The sequence below is a fragment of the Ischnura elegans genome, chromosome 4 (assembly GCF_921293095.1).
Source record: "Ischnura elegans chromosome 4, ioIscEleg1.1, whole genome shotgun sequence".
NCBI classification, from domain to species: domain Eukaryota; kingdom Metazoa; phylum Arthropoda; class Insecta; order Odonata; family Coenagrionidae; genus Ischnura; species Ischnura elegans.
In genome coordinates this window covers 5,769,880-5,783,608 of record NC_060249.1, presented here as the reverse complement: position 1 = coordinate 5,783,608, position 13,729 = coordinate 5,769,880, and the positions used below count along the sequence as shown (strand labels likewise).

Here is a 13,729-nt window from a genome sequence, read left to right as displayed (position 1 = left end):
GTACTATTGGAATCTGGGTGTGGAATTGGGAGGTATTGATGGGGGGGGGAAGGTTAACACTGAGGAGGGGTAACAAGTGGGTAGGCACAATGCCATTGAGCAATTTATTACCACATAGTTTTTAATGTGACACAATTTCGAAATTTTCTAAAGAGTCCAGTTTTTTCCCTTACGCTAATGGTCAAATGGCTTGGTTTTTCTTTTTCCAGTCAATTAGTTTGTCTATAAGGAAGCACTGAACTCATTGTTAGAGGCAATCTGTTTAATAAAGGTCACTTCCTTTTAAAAGTCCATTTCTTCCAAGGAGATGGAGGTAAGTCTATTGATCAGGGAGTAAAAGGATGCCAACTTATGAGAACTGTGATGGTTTGAGTCAAATGATATGACACGTCCGAAAAGGTGTCCTTATGGCATGTGGAGAATCGATGTCTACCTCCCTTAATACATATCATTAGATCTAGATAATGAAGACAATTTGTACCAACTTCACTGGTGAACTGTATGAAGTCATGCAAGGTGTTGAGGAGGATGACAAACTGATGAAGTCTGGGGCGCAGCTAGGAATTAAGGCTGTGGGGGGAAAGCAAATTATACAAAGCAAAAAAGATAAGGAAAGCAAATTATCAATCGAAAATCTACTCACCTGAGCTCAAAGCAATGTCACAGCATGTTCGCACTCTCCACTCTCAATACAAATTCAACAATCCTAATCTACGCCAAACGTATCTTATGGCCAGAAAAGAGTTTAAAACCCTCCTTTCTCATCATAGAAGATTGCATGTGGAAAATTACATCAAGAACTCTTCAAATGTAGTCAAATCATCTTGGAAAGTAATTAGTAACTTAACGAATGCCTCCTCCCATAAAACTCACCCCTCATCCATGAACTTCAATGGCCAGACTTTCACCGACCCTGAAAAAATTGCAGACATGTTTAACTCTTATTTCTGCAACATTGCTTTGCAACTTGATGCAAATACCCCTTCTCCCAGTGAATTTCATTGTCACCCCTCACTTCACACAATGTTCCTCTTTCCAACTGCTCCTTCAGAGATTGTACAGACTATAAATTCTATTAATAACTCTTATTCCGCAGGGCTTGATGATCTCCCCATGCCCATACTAAAAGCGGCATCTAATGTCATTGCTACACCATTGGCTGAGATAGTAAACTCTTCCTTTTCTTCAGGCCAGTTCCCATCAACCATCAAACATTCGCACGTAATCCCTGTGCACAAAAAAGGCTCAAACAGCAAAGCAGATAAATATAGACCCATATCAATCTTATCTGTTTTCTCAAAGCTGTTTGAAAAAGTGTTCCTCAACTGATTGCACAACTATTTAACTACTTGTAACTTACTTCATGAAAACCAGCATGGCTTTAGGGCTGGAAAGTCTACTAACTCGGCCTCTTTTGAGCTGATAAATAATATCCTACAGGGCCTCAATGATAAACTAGTCACAGTCAGAATCTTCTTTGATCTCACTAAGGCCTTTGACTTGATCGACCACAACATTCTGCAAAATAAGATAAATGCTCTTGGTATCACTGGGCCAGTCCAGGATTGGATCATGTCATACCTAAGTATCAAACAGTATGCTATCAATGCAGTAGCACCAACTCAAGTATCAAATCGAGCCCCATGAAATCCACAAGGGGAGTGCCTCAAGGATCCCTCCTTGGCCCTATACTTTTCCTGCTCTACATCAACGATCTCCCTACTCATTTGTCTCATTCTAAAATCACTCTCTACGCGGATGACACCTCCACCATCATTACTGCAAATAATGCTCAAATTATTGTTGACCGGACTAACCTCACAATCAATGAAATGCATCAATGGTGTAAAAGGAACAATCTGATAGTTAACAACCAGAAAACTGTCTTCCTCCAATTCCTACATAAAAACTCCTTCAAAAAGGATCTTATCCCTCACATAAACAAAATCTCACAATCCTCTGATGTTGACACTACAAAGTTCCTTGGACATCAAATCTCCACCAACCTTGACTGGGCACCTCACGTACAGGTCGTACTAAAAAAAAACTCCGTGGGTATATTTATGATTAGAAGGTTGTATCCGATTGTATCAATGGATACTTTAAAAATGGTATACTTCGCGAAAATTCATTCCCATATCTCTTATGGCATTCTGTTTTGGGGAAACTCACCTGCAGCAAAAAGAGCCTTTTCAGCCCAAAAACAAGCCATTAAAGCTATGCACCATGTCCCTATTTGCACTCCTGGTGAAATCTTCTTCGCTAAATCTAAAATCCTCACCCTCCCTTCTTTGTATATCCTTGCAGGTGCCTGTTTTGTTAAAGCAAACCCTTCCCATTTTCTTCAAAACTCTACCTACCATGATCACCTCACCTGTTCTAGAAATAACATCCATTCAAACCAGTATTCCAGCTCTCTCTGCCTAAAAGGTCCCTACCACTCTGCCTCGATCCTTCACAATAAAGTTCCCGATGAAATAAAGAATAGCAAATCACCTTCCGAATTTAAAAAGACTAAAAATCCTCCTAGCTGAAAAATGCTGCTACAGTATTAATGAATATCTGGAGGAAGCATTATAAAGGAAATTTTCTAGATGGCAACTTGAATGCCTATATTTTTTCCATACTTTCTGTTAGTATTTTTATAACCCTCTCGGCTCTGTTTCTAATGTTTGTACATATAGTGACATGATTATCTTGAGAATTCCCAAGAACCTGGAAAATTTTCAATCATGTATGTATGTTTGTATGTAATTATTTGTAAATCTCTAATTGACTTTAGCCTTGCAGATGTATAATTTGCCAATGATGAAATAAAATTATTATTATTAATGGAGAACCCATTTTCAAACCATGCATTTGAGAGTAAAAACAGCCATTAAACGAAAAATAATTTTCTTTTATGCAAATATTCATGAGGTTGTTCATTTCTTTAATAATTCCTTTGTTGCAACCTGTCTCCCTTGGGCGGTGTGTGGCTAATGGTGACTGCTTCTAATGCTCAGACAGATTCTTTACGTAAACAAATTCTTTACGTCAAAGGACACCAATATGCTATTGCGTGGTGGAGGTGGAAGTGCTAATAGCTTCTCGGCCAGCTCTATAGAGTTCTTTATCCCGAATTTAGGTTTAAATTTGGACATGTTGCGGTAGAGTACATTCAGTTTCCTTACAAGAGGGTGGCTGCGAGCAGTGTAATGAGCCACCACAGGTCTTATTGGGTCTTGTGTTTTTGGAAGCTGGCAGCAGAAGTTTCTTGCAACCAGCCAGGCAGATAAATAATTCACAAGATTTTCCATGCCATAACACAATCACTTTATTAAAATCATTTTGGAAGGACTACACCATTACCAATGGTTTTCCATCATTGCACATTTATAAAATGAGAGGAATTGTTCCAACATGGTTGAAGGTCCCAATAATTGATTAGAAAGCCAGTGATTTGATTTAGTGGCTCCGAAGGGAAACTCTGACTGTGCCCAACAACACAGAGGGGTTTGACGGATGAGGAGAGAGGCAATATAAAATATCAAAACTTAAATTTCATAATGCCACTCGAGCCAGATTTCACACTATGCCAAACTATGAGACATTTTAACCCTAGGAAAAAAAGAGGAAGGACCCTACTACTAGTCCTCACCTGAAGCTGTGCTAAAGCAATAAGGTCCGACCTTCCGTGGAAGAAAGGAATGACTGATAGGCCAATCAAGGATAAAATTTTCAAGCCACCCAGTGTGCATTGTCCTCATGTCAGTTTCCAGTTATCAAACTCACCAAACAAAAAAAAAGCTGAAGCCATTGACCATGAAACATATCTGGAAAGGGGGTTTTTAGGCAGGAATTACTGCCATCTTTCAAAACTTCTTTTTTTTCATGACTGCTCTACTTTCCAAACTATAACTTCAAGGTTGAATACATAAATTAAGATAAACATGAAATGCATCAGAGAAGTTGGAAGAAGAAAATGAACAGGAAAAGGAATGGGCGTTGAGTGCAGTGTTTGTATCACAATGGTGAGTGTGTGATGCAATTGGGAAACCCTGCTTCTCCAAATCACACTGCATCCCATCATGCTTTAGCAAGAGCATCTCCAGAGATCCACAGGCTTCTAAATTCATTCAACATTTCACATAAACTGCTGCTTTGGCTTAAAATTGATCCTTCATGAGGGAAAAGAACCACTTAGCAGGCAGGTCACATGCCACTGAAAAATATTTTGCATTGCAAATACTTTTGTGTTGAGTTGGATGTGAGGATTACTGGAAAATAAATGGGAAAATATCTGTCTTTGTCCTGATATTCAGAACACACTGCAGCACATAATGAATGAAAAATATTCTCATGACAACCAAGGAAGTGACCGAGTCACGGCAGCCTATCACCAGCCTTGACAAGATACAGACCCCACACAGGCAACCAAGCTGAGCCTAGCCACGCGTCAAGAGGCCCCAAAAATCACAGCTATGAGCTCTCATTTGGGCTACTTTGCCAACAATGTCAAGTCATGGGCATAGCTAGGAGGGTCCCGGGGGGAAACCAGAAAAATTTGACAAATTGAAATAGTGACAACCAAATGCATGCAATGCTGACAACCCCCTCTTTGAGCACATATTTTATAATAAAAAAATGCCATCAGAAATTAGGCTTCACCCATCTTCTGAGAAGCATGATACTAGAAGAATTTTCTGAGGGACGATTATTCTTGCCTTGGTTATTAGAGCTGCACCCCTCTCCCCCTCAGCCATATACATATACATCCTCCTGGTTATGCCCACAAGGAGCAGGAGCAGATGCACTTGCACTCATGGAAAATGCAAAAGGTCACTTTTCAATTTGTGGGCATGAAATGTATTCACTAAAAAAACTCATATTTATCAAAGCTCCAGTAATTCCTTAAATCCAAACTGAGAAGCATCCAAGAAAATAAACAGAATGCACTATTCCATGTAAAAGCAAAAATATGAATACAGAAAACTTGCATGGTTACCAATAAAAAATTCACAAAAAAGACAATGTATACGTAGAGAATCATCGTTAAAATGTCACCGACAATGGGTGACAATGAGGGGACCAATGGGAGGAGTTTCTCACAGACGGAGACGTAATTTCGCTGTTCTATATTATACTATTCAAATTGCTATCACAAAACAGTACCTGAAAGCAAGAAGAACAAAAGAGAAAGCATAGATTCACGCATAATGAAATTGTGAGTCCAGCACATGCTTAAGGCTTAATACTGGCAAGGTGATGCTATCCGAAGTTGGCGCAAATTATAAAATACAAAAAATGTATGCAAGCTGATGGATGAGCTTGGAAACAAGATACGCTCAATGACTGTGAAGATTCTCCACTATAACCCTCACACATCAATCAATTATAAACTTCAAAAATTCAATTTTTTCTTCCATGCCTGTTGCCATGTGTACACAAAGGCATGCATGAACAAATGTTGGAGTACAAAAAAAATCACGCACTAGAATGCCTTGCTATTAATCAACAGAGTGATGCAGTGGTCATAACCATTGCACATTAACAAGACAGACAATCCCAATATTATTGGTAACCAACCTATTTTGAGCCCATTCTTCCTGGAGCACGTTGAACAGCAAATTTGCTCTCATTACTCTTGCACTTGTGCTCGTTTGAGAATGTACAAAGGAAAAACAACAGAATATCTTTCTCATTTACAGCATGAGATCTAACTCTCAAAATTTAACATACACACACACATATATATATACATATGTATATATATATACTATATGTATATATATGTACACACACATTAATAAATATATATGTACTATTTTTATAACTTTTTCGCATACAAAATAATCTTTCAATCGATCGATTGGATGAATCAAAAAATTCAACATTCTTTGGCTCGCCTTGGCCTAGCACCAGTACACACATTCCATCAAAACCCCACAGTCCTCTTCAAAGAGTCATATTCATTAAAAAACGGACATTTCAGCAAAAGGGGGACGAAGCTCACTTACACACTTTAAAATCATATTTCTCAACAAGGCATCCGTCCCTGCACGCAACAACATGGTGCTGCAGGATCACACACAGTCATAAGGCAATGTTAAGTGCAGACGAGAGACCAACACAATACGCATGCAGTACATATCACCTTTGGGCAAAGCGAAGCGACTAGTCATATTGACAATCACACGCTGACTGACTTCCTTTGATGCAAAGCGCACACCAATGTGAGTCCAATGTGGAGAATTAGCACGATTCACAACCATGAGCACATTCGGGGGTTCCCTCCAAATGCAAATTACACACAAACAAGGAGAAGAAGCTACCTTCACTCACTCATTATGATTTCACTTCTATTTTTGGTCCTTATCTACCAAACGCTTAAAAAAATATTTATCCTCTGTAGTCCCTTGAGACCAGTAGCAGCATGGTGCATCGTATTATAATATCCTAGACTTAAAGAACAAGAGAATGTACAAATAACTAGAGAGGAGACCCAAATGAGGAGTCTGCGCTTATTGTCCCCAAGACAACTCCTCGAGTCCTCTACTTGATAAATTTCTTCTTTAAAGCTACCTTTCCAACTGCAGTACTGTGTGATGCATCAGATGAGCCTCTTACCAATGTAAACAAGAATCATAACAAAAATAGACATTTGTAAACATTTGGAACTTATGATATCAACAATAATGAACGGCATGTAAGCACTTCGTCAGTACTTAAAATAGACACGCTAAAATTGGACTTGTGCACAAGCACCACAGCGACGCGTCTCCAACGACATCCCGTTCAACAATCCAAAATTCATCATACATACAAAACACTAAATATCAGTGACCTTTTTAAGTAAACCATGGCCCTCATTCAATAGAAACATCTTCTGATATGCCTCTTCCTCCACATAAATACTTTAAATTATCAACAACTTGCAGGTGCACACCAATTCGATAGCGCAAAGCCATCACGCAGCAACGGCAATGTGACCTGCAATTTCACTCTGCAAAGAACAAGAGACACAAAATGATGAGAACACAGCGCACCCACGCATGCATGTGCACACACAAACATCATTCCAATGGACACTGCCACATGGGTAAATGCCTCTCCTGCTGTATTGCAATCAACATTGTTTGCACATGGCAGTGAGATACAAGATGTACCAGAGAATGGTGGAATGAGGGCCTATGCTTTTGAAGTCAAATTAAGAGGCAACAAACTGAGGGCAATTCGACCATGTCAGAAAATTAGGAAAGCACGAGAGTGTAGCTTTTAAAAAGTTACAGTCTCACAAATTTTAAAGTGGGGAGACATTTACTGCAGCTGCTATAGAGCGTTCCACATTTAGTTGACAGTACGGGCCTTATGGATAACAGTGTTGCCAAGCTTCCGCTCCGCCGGCAGGCATCCTAACAGCGTATGCAACCTCACATTATATTGCGCCAAAATGGTTTAGCTCAAAAAGGAGTTAGGGATCGCACGAAAGACGGCGTAAATTAAGGATTTTTTTTAGCGTAAATTACTATACCTTTGCTGCAATATAAAAGGAAAAGTCTTTTGTTATTTTATGTATGTACTCATTCAATGCACAAGCTGAATAATGAATAATCTGTAATGTAAAAAATAACAATAAATTGAAGGATAATAAAAATTATCGCCACTCCTGAATGAGACAAAATTTCTATTCCTCCCATATTATGCAATATTTTTTGGCTTTGGCTAGTATTACATGAAAGGCGACGTTGTGTAAGACATCATCAATCTTTAATTTTTCAAAATTTTCCCGTACTTGGTTTATTATAAATTAAAGATCTCTTTTCAAGCTGACATCTTCAAAGCTAATTTCGTTAATGTTCTTTTTCCTCCACCTTGTAGTAGCCATGGATTCCAATTTCCTTGAGTAATAAGAGGCATTATCTACCACTATAATTGATCCTTCGGGTAAGTTTGCAAGAAGTGAGTGCTCAAACCATCTCTCGTAACACTCGCCACCCACTTCTTCATGCTCATCCATTGAGTTCTTTTTGTACAGAAACACATGCGATGCTCCTTTTATGAACCCATTTTCCGTTCCTGCGTGTATAATTGCAAATCGTCCTCCTCGGGAAGTGGGGGCCAAGCCCAGTATTAAGTCCAGCAAGGAAAGCTTGACGCGGATTTTCTAATTGTTTGCTTCGCAAACTGATGTTCACTATTTGTCCAACATTAATCCAACTTTCGCTTCTGAGTACACTCGTCCTGTGTTTGCGACGATATTTTTTTAGCTGCCTTAACCTTTTCGCGCCGAGCTTCTTCGCGGGAAGTTGCTTTTGGCTCTACGAAGGGTTTGAGATTTTCTTTTTCGCCCCGTACGGAGTTTTTTTTTTCGGCTTGGGACTGACCAGGTAGTCGCTCCCTCCCCTTAATGACCTTTTCTAGCGGGGTGCCGGACCCTTTCCGCGGCAACTGAGCAAATATAATCCTCGACCCTTTTCCCCGAAGGCAGCCCATCCCGGCGTACTTTTGCGGTCAGTTTATTGTTGCCAGTGCAATTTTAATTTTTTTAATTGTTACTGTTGCATTAAATGTCAGTTCATCAATGTATTCCTTTCATTTTGCAATGCCTGTAGAATTTTTAAACGAAGTTCTACGGTTATTTTTAGGGTTTTCAGCAAAACGGCACTATATCATAGCCAAATGAGCTTTTCCGAGAAGAGTGAGGTTATCATCTTCCACGTACATATTTCAGTAGGAGAATACTTACACCAATGAGAGTACTTACAATATGAGAGTAATTACCTGGGTAGAGCAGTTCTTATTCCTGCAATGGTATGGAATGCTTCTCACAACATATTTCTACGTAAAACATTCCCTGCTGGTACATTAAATTTACGAATTTTTAGGATATGCATTAATAAGTATTTATAGCGAAATTCGTTTATAATACCTTTGTATTCAAAGGTTGGTAAGAGGTTATTAAAAATAGCCGCTGTAATTTTGGCTCACGACAAAGAACTGAGAGAATCAAATTTTATTACATTACGAGGGCTTTTTTCATAGAAGTTAAATCGGATATTCTATCGAATTTCACCGCAAATGTACACTTAGAATGTAGCTAACAGAGTAACGTATATTTTTAGATGTAAATCATTACAATATCGCTCCTATAAACTTGCTAGTAAGTTATAAAAATAACAATTAAACATCTAACCTTAGCGTCTCCAAAAATTGTTCTAGGTGATGATCAACTCCGTTAATATGAACGCTAGAATTCCGTTTAAAATTTGGAACCAATCAGCAGAACATACAGAATGTAATTACTCGCATTGATTTTCAAAAAATGCAACATTTACGTTTTAGTTATTCCACCTTATAAACAAATAAGTGACGATAAGCACCTTCCTTGAGTGGGACACTGAGAGCCAGAATGGGCCGAGGTAATCCCCACACGGACAATAGGAAAGGGTCGGACCTCTCGCGCCGAGGGACCCTAATGGCGGTTGGGACCCACTTGGCATGCTTGACCGCGAAACCGTGAAAACACGGCCTTTGGCCTTTTCCTTCGAAAAATTCAAGCCGTGAAAAGCCGGCCTTCCTCCTTTAGCATCAGAAAATTCGGGCCGTGAAATCACGCCCTGCATAGGGAAGAGGTTAAATAATTAATTGTGCCACCAACGAATAATATCATCCCTTTCGATAAGGATGATTCTTTTCCCCCTGCGTTCGTACATGAAGCCTATGTTCAAAAGAAGACGATATAGTGTTGTCCTTTTGTAATCTGGGAGAATACTATCCATATATACCGAGTTTAAGATGGATTTTAAAGTCGGAGGAATATTTTTCACCAAGGATTCATGTACCTTCCTTCTAATTCCCGATCTCACAAAATCGTCGAAAATCACTGCTCTCGAATTTTTGTAAGGCTGTCTAATTTATTTAGTTTTTGAAGGAGTTACCAATGGACCACGGGAGCTTTCCTTTCTCACTCTGTAAACAGTGGACTCCGAGCACCCAGTAGCCTTCGAAGTTTCTCGGCAGACCTCACTAATGGTGAGAGATTTCCTGAAGTACGAGAAGACTTTGAGCACCAACTGTCTTTCGCGGCTTATGAGCTTCTCACCTTTCCTCCTCTTCTTTGTTTCGGACATATTGATTGGGCGCGTTACAGCAGAGATAAGTGTAAAACACACTTCACAATTCTCAAATTCAGCAGACCACACATCACTTGTTCACTCCAAAAAAAAATGCAACGACAAACTGAACGCCTTCGTAAATTCTTCCCACGGCCCCTTCAGCTAGGGTCGATTCTGGCGCAGGTTTTATGGTACCCTATGAAAGGAACTCAGAAAAAACCCAAGCCCCCTTTTGTAAAAGGCGTGCACTGGATGGGGTAGTGTTTCGCACAGATTATGAGATATATTCTCTTTCTTGGTTTCCGCGATGGGACCGAAACACCCAAGGCGAAAGCGTCTTATTTCCAAGCCGCTTGCTTACTTTCGTGTATCAATATGTTCAGGTAAAAACACTGCTGTTACGACGTATGAGTATTCTCTGTTTAGGATATCAAACAAATAGATAAATACATTTCATAGTATGCATTGACAAAAAACTCCTTTTCCGCCCGAGAATTTTCCCTCTGCGAGCAAGAAAAAGCAAGAAGCCCGGACCAGCGGCGCCGTAGTATTTTTTCTTAAGATCAAAACCTTGTAACTCGCTTCAGAATTAATGTAAGTTAATTATTTTTTTACCAAAAATAACTTTGTAGTTTTCTTCACATTTGATACTCAGCATATAGGGACCTATGACATAAGAAACGTAAGTTAGTAAGCAACTACTTTTTACCTTGCAAAAATCAACATTTTCTTGACCTAAAGGGTGTTACGTCGGCATAACAAAATTTTAACTCAATATTTGTACAATTGGTGAAGACCTTCAAAGAGAAAATAGTGAAGAATTTTGTGCAGAAGATTCAATTCAATACAGACAATGGTCAGGCAGAAATTGCGAGAAGAAGATAAAGTAAAAAAATACATGTTTCTGACGGAAATTTAAGGAAATGTTTTTTATAGCTTTTGTAATAATTTTTAGCGAAAGTCTATTAGAACCAATGAATGCAGCATTTCTTTCTACATTAGAATGCAATTTTTAATCAGTGCATAATGCATCATTAATTTTCGTGCTGTTATTGCTCCTGGCCTTATGGAGATTAACATGGGAAAAGATTCTCCATAAGAGACCATACTGTCAACTAAATGTGGAACGCTCTATAGCAATACTTTCTATTCATGAAGTAGCATGCCTTATAATTTAACTTTCTCTACAATAAATATTTTCCTTGCATAGGTAACATGTATGCTGGTATGCACATACACATTAGCCACTGTCACACAGGGGAAGGCATTCCAACCACCAGGAAGCCCCCTTCATATTAGCTGGTAATCAATTTATTACGAGAAAGCTGTAATGAAAAGTAAAAAAAACTTTGTGATTCCACATAAATATTTAATTTATAGCTTAGGTTTCAACGTGGCAGCAAGAGAAATGTGAGGACTTCATCAGCAAATAACATTCCAAAGGTCCTTCATACCAATTCCACGCCAAAATCAATAAGAGTGCAAAAATGAGATAAAAGTTTGTGAATAACTACTCAATTAGTCGGAAGTGTTTCATCTTTTCCAAATGAATCCTCCTGCCCCAAGATTTTTCGGTTTACATTAAGTGCATAAAAAAGACATTCCGATAAGACCACTAGTTTCAAGTGAGTCTACCCCTAACCACCTGCTAGTGAAAAAACTTATAATGTATTGTTTAGAGACCTGTCTCCATTTTCTGCAAAGTAAAGTGTGTTAAACTCAGTGGACTTGGACAACAAGCTCTCAGAAAAAAAATACACAAAAGTGCACCTTAGTGTCTTTTAATGTAAAAGATCTTTTCACCAACGTGAACCCAAAAGAAGCCGTGAACCTTGCTAAAGACATACTCCATTGGAAGTCCATACAGGCACCTATTGTCAGCAAACTATGTCATCTTATATCAAGGTGCATCTTCCAGAATTATTTTGTTTTCAACAGATCATTCAACAAACAGTCAAATGATTTAGCCATGGATTCTACCCTCTCTTGGCAGATATTTTCATGGACTTTTATGAGACCTCCACCCACCCCCTGACAAAGAATGTGGTTAGCTGGCACAGATATGTGGACGATGTATTCTGTGTCTGGTCAGGACTGACACACAATTAGACAAGTTCCAAACTCATTTAAATTTATTAAATCCTAATATTCAACTCTCAAAAAAAAAATTCTCCGTATTTTCTAGATATTAACATATCAAGGTCCTAAGGACACTTTCAATTATCCATTTTTTAGAAAGACTCATACACAGACCATATCATCCATTTTAACTCCAGACATACTACCTTCAAAAAAACTGTCAGCATTTCATTCTATGATCCATAGAGTAATATCGATTTCAATGTCTAATTCCTAAATTTTTAAGGAACTAAATACTATAAAAACAATAACGGCTATGGCAACCCAAAAAAATTGATTCACAAACTACATATAACAGAATAAATTGTCCAAAATAGCAAGATGGGATATCTATGGGTCTCAGCCAAGTGAAATAATGAGTAGTATGTACTCAATGGAGAAGGTTCCTCTTTTTCGGACCATTATCCCTTACGGTATGCAATAAAATCCCCAAAGACCAAATCAAATTAGCTTTCAACAATGAACAGTGCCTAAGAAATTTGGTTTCACATACCAAGGACAGAATTCTGAAAAATAAGAAAAGTTGCATGTATAAATTGGATTGTGTATGTGGAGAAACATATATCGGCCAGACTGGACCCAAGGTTAAAGCTAGAGAATTAAAGAACATCAACCGAGAATAAGGACCCGGCATCTCTCTTTGCCAAACACCTGCTGGAGGGGAACCACATTAATGACTTTACACCAGATATCCTAAAAATAGAGAAAAAGGAACCAAGACAAGATGCCTTAGAATAATTTGAAATTTTAAGAAGTGTCAAAAATAAGGAACATTATAATATCCTTCCCCCTTATACACTTCTCTTTCTTAGCCACCTAAAAGGAGACAAATCCTTTGCTTCCTTCCCTCTCATGACTACGTTTTCATGGACGCACTGCTATTCATTCCCTTTCACCCGACCCACGCCCCCCCTAGCTCCTCCTCCCCCTCTTTATTTTTGAAGACAATGTAAGCACGGAAATCCTCCCCATGCTCTCCTAAACCCATTCCCCTGGACCTCTTTGGCTGCCCCTGGGAATCCCACCCCTTGACCCTCTCCTCAGACAGCTGTGTTTTCTGGATTTAAAAAAAATAATTTTGCGTGAATCTATTTATTCTCTGCCTTCCATACATTTGTACCATTCAATGATGCACCACACTGAAACCTAGGTCGTACCTTTAATGTTTATGTGGAATGGGGAACATGCACAATTTTTTTAAAGTACTGGAATAAGAAGGCCTCTACCTCAAATGTGCTCGCCGAAAATTTCGCGTATGAATAATACTTTTAGCTGAGTTATGAGTCTTTAAAAATTGATCTCCATCAGCTGCTTGAAAACACGACTTCATCGGAGCGTGACGTCACGGCACGGAATCCACTGATGACAGACTGTAGAAGTGGATAGAAAATCGATCTACTAGGACTCAAATGCAAATTTTGCGAAAACAATTGCTGTTGTAACAACAAAATGCAGACTGAATATTTTGGGTTGCAAAGGCGTTGTTGAAATAA

The 13,729-nt window shown here is 38.8% G+C and overlaps 1 protein-coding gene across 2 annotated transcripts in view; it reads right to left on the bottom strand.

Annotated features, from left to right (window-relative positions):
* Window positions 1-3,291: 3,291 nt before the first annotated feature.
* Window positions 3,292-13,729, bottom strand: part of LOC124157018 (protein phosphatase 1 regulatory subunit 37) — a 156,678-nt gene continuing 146,240 nt past the window's right edge. For both annotated transcript variants that reach the window (XR_006864515.1, XM_046531482.1), the window contains exon 12: window positions 3,292-6,985. The gene's annotated coding sequence lies outside the window, so the exon portion shown is untranslated. The remainder of the gene's footprint in view (window positions 6,986-13,729) is intronic.